Consider the following 4,015-nt stretch of genomic DNA (forward strand, 5'->3'; position numbering starts at 1 on the left):
GTCAAAACAATTCTGTCTTTCGTCAGTGCACACCACACATTCTACCTTCTTGCTTTTCCTGACATATTTCCGAACACTATGGGGTTCAGACAGTCTGGGTTTTGCTCGATTCGGTCCAACAACTAAATACCAAATCGTTCTCGTTGTGGTCTGTCTTGGGCTGCAGCACCTGAACAACTTTCACTTTGTATACATGCAAACGAAGACGTTTATGCAACACCTTGTGAACTGTCAAGCGTGCGATGTTCAGCTCTTGTGACGCTCTGCGAACTAACCTTTACGGGCTTTTCTCGAGGGCCCTTCCGATCATCAGATGTGCATTTTCTGCCAAAACCTGGCTGTTGGTTAGCACTCCCAATGGCTGGGAACTTATGCCAAACCTATTGTCTTTACATCTGATGAAACGTTCACAACGTTCATTATTATTAATACTCCAAGATACAGTATGCGAGGGAGAAGCATTATCTTCTTTGAACATTATGCAAACAGAGGGGGAAAAACAATTAGTGAATTTTGATCAACAAAGTGACAGAAAAGAAAAGTATCAATAAACTGATCAACAAAGACATGGGAAAAATATATAAAAATTCCTTTTCAGTGTACATGTTATTGAACCAAAATTACATCCTTTGGGATACATATGATCATAAATCACATTATGCTGTGTGAATATCAAATTTACTGAATTCCATAACCTTAAATTAAATAACAAGCTTCTAAAAGATAATGATAGTCAATAACATAACTCACTTTACTTCTTTACAGAAAATTATTTGGAATTATAAATATATATATATATATAAAAATCAAATAAGGTAAAAGGAAACACTCACCGGACAGTAGGAAAATTCAAAATTTTCGCTAATTTATAGCATCATCGGTGTGAGAAGAAACAGAAGACGGATCCGGTTCCGTCTTCTGTTTCTTCTCACACCAATGATGCTATAAATTAGCGAAAATTTTGAATTTTCCTACTGTCCGGTGAGTGTTTCCTTTTACCTTATTTGATTTTTACTTAGCCCTTTTGGCCCTCCTTGCTTTTATCCATTATATATATTATATATTACTTTAGATATGATTTCTATAGTTATCCACAACAAACACCTTAAATTTAAATATTTACTTGTAAATTTTAACATCATTTTACTCTTATTGAATTGTAATTTTGATTATTTAACATTGCTTTTCTACTTCTTTAAGATAATCACAGCGTTGATATTGAATGATGAGTAGATGAAATAGATACAAAACAAAGGTCAAAGCCAGTGTGTTTCCCAAAGATTCTGACCCTTACATATTCTTTGTTTTAAATTCCATGTCTAATTTATTTTGATATCTCCCCAGCCAGTAGTAAATACCAATGGTGTACCATTATAGTATGCCCGTACGCCCGGCGTTCCCAGATTTAAAATTTCAAAAATGCTTAAATTCTGCGATTATAAAGTAAAACGTGACTAATTTCATATATGTTTGACCTTCATGGCATTATAATGGCTATTTTTCGCGATCCGCTTGCAACGCTCCACTCTCAACACTCGTTCTAGCATCTCTCTTCAATGCCTTTCCCGGCCGGACGCCGAGTAGGTTCGGCGTACAGGACTCCTATATTCCTTGCTGCCTTTATGGAGGGAAAGCTTCCATTTCTACAGCACGCGCGTAAATAGTCTCTCTTACGCCAGCGTACGAGAGGTCTACCATGATTGGTTCATGTGACCCTTCCTGCCTTCTGAAGCAGACCACAGCGGCAGAATTCCTACCCGGTTCTTCGCTCTTCGCGCTCATGCAACTCGTGCTGTGTGATGCTACAATATGCAATATTGACTGACGTAACTTTACCAATCTCAAATATACTGCTTCTTAATGGCCACTGCATTGTATAATTTATCTCACGAACAGCGATGTGTATTAGAAACTAAAAGATCAACACAGTTTTTGTCAAATAAGTTGGTGAAGTCCTCGTGATAGAAATTCAGCCTGTGGCTGCTCTACCACTTAACTCGCAAAACTATTATTTTTTCGTTATTATCTAACTACTTAATATTGTGTGAATGGAAATGTTTAGCATTCATTTGAAAACTCTTAACATCGAATGGTCTCTGGAGAAAATTATTTAAAAATGTTTATCAGCATTCTCAAGATGTAATAAACAGTGGTCTGAATTACTAATCGGCACTGTTACGTCAGTAGAGTGTACGATATTTGGATCATCCACTCTGCTTTTCACAGTGCGCCAAGACGACAGAGGTCCCTGGTTCGAATCCCGGCGTGAGCACGGGTGTTCTTTGTCAGTGTCCCTTCATCAATATCATCACTCATATTCATATTCGCAATTAACCAAAAGTGGTAGAAAAGCGAAGTAAAATAAACCAAATCAATCAGTAGTTGGATCGCCCACAACAATGACGTCTACTGTTGTGCAGAGGCGCTTGTGATTCAGATAGGTTTTTAATGACTTGCGTCATGCAGAAAGATATAAAAAAAGGTATAGAACACCAGAGTTCAAAACATCTGTGGCATAGTGAGGCATCTAACTTTCTAGCTAAAACATGCAATGATGATGTTTTATTGAAAACCCAGCTTACTTCAGGCAAATAATACCTGAGGCGACTAATACCATAAGTAAATTAATAAGCAAGAAAGGGCCGACTCTTCCTTCGGACTTGGCCTTCCCACCCGAAATGTCCATGCTACGCCACTGGTAAATACCCCTTATAACTTTAAGTTCTCTTCACTTTTCCTCTATTCTTTTTGTAGATTATGCTGACCTTGATTAAAATTTAACAGCAGGAACTGCGATGGTCAAAGCATAAGACCTCTGTATTTGCTCGATTACCAACTACAACGTATGCATATGTTAAAAAAAAAAACACTGCACATGAACTTATTTTCTTGGTTTGTGTTTTGAATATAAAGTACAAAATGTAAAATGTTGGTTGCTTAAAAGCAGCTTCAGGAAGCACAGACTGACACAGGTCAGATAACCTTTCACTTCCCGTTGACCGTCTGGCAAGTGATAAGCCGGCGCCTCAGATTATGTACATTACGATACAAAATAACTTTTTGTCTTATGTCTCACAAAGGGACCTACAATTTTCTCATACAGAAATACTTTGTTTACAGTGTTATCCTCACACTCAGTCCAGGATCATGGCTACTCCAGTGGCAACAGTTACCAAATCAAAGTACGTAATTGTTAAAGACTATCATTTTTTTGTTGTACATATTATGTATGGATACACAATGAATTAATCAATATATACATAAATTCATACACCTCATCAGATATGTAAAACCAAAGAATGTACGTATAATATACATGCAACAATGTGTGAAGCAGGGTTTGGTCAAATTGCAATTCGTAGTTAACTTCTGAGGAGGACAGAGTCGTTAAAATGTTATGCATATCTTTCGAGTGTTTTTTAAATTACTATTTTTTTACACTATTTACCAGCAATTTTCTCCTTTCAATATTATCCATTATCGATATTTTAAATAATGGTAAAATTTCTAAAATTTTATGTTCTAAAAGAGCGGTGAGAGCATGGTGCTGATCAAATCACCTCCAAAAGGCCAAGATTGAGAATGTGTAGGGCATGGTGCTATATGTACAGGGAACTTTGCCGTATCTATGTTTCTTCATTACCAGAATGCAATGGATGTGATCTTCAGTGGTTATCATGCTGTCCCTATTTGAAACTACCTCTTGGTATACACATGAATTAACACTTCGTATGAAAAAAAAAAGAGATACAAATATAAAATGTAGTACAGATTTAACAGGCAGTGTAGAGAAAGAATAAGGAATGAAGAATAAACAATACAAAAACATATTACAGGTATGACAAGGAGTGTGAAAATGATTAAATAAAAATACAAATATAACCAAAAGAATACAACACTTGTGTTAGGAACAATAGGAGTGTGTATATGATAATAAATGTTGCAATAATATCAATATTATAAATCAGAATATTTCAGCAAGTTACATTTAAGTTTCTTCAAGGAAGGCTCAAGC

Source organism: Lepisma saccharinum, chromosome 3 (assembly GCF_977018435.1).
Source record: "Lepisma saccharinum chromosome 3, izLepSacc3.1, whole genome shotgun sequence".
Lineage (NCBI taxonomy): Eukaryota > Metazoa > Arthropoda > Insecta > Zygentoma > Lepismatidae > Lepisma > Lepisma saccharinum.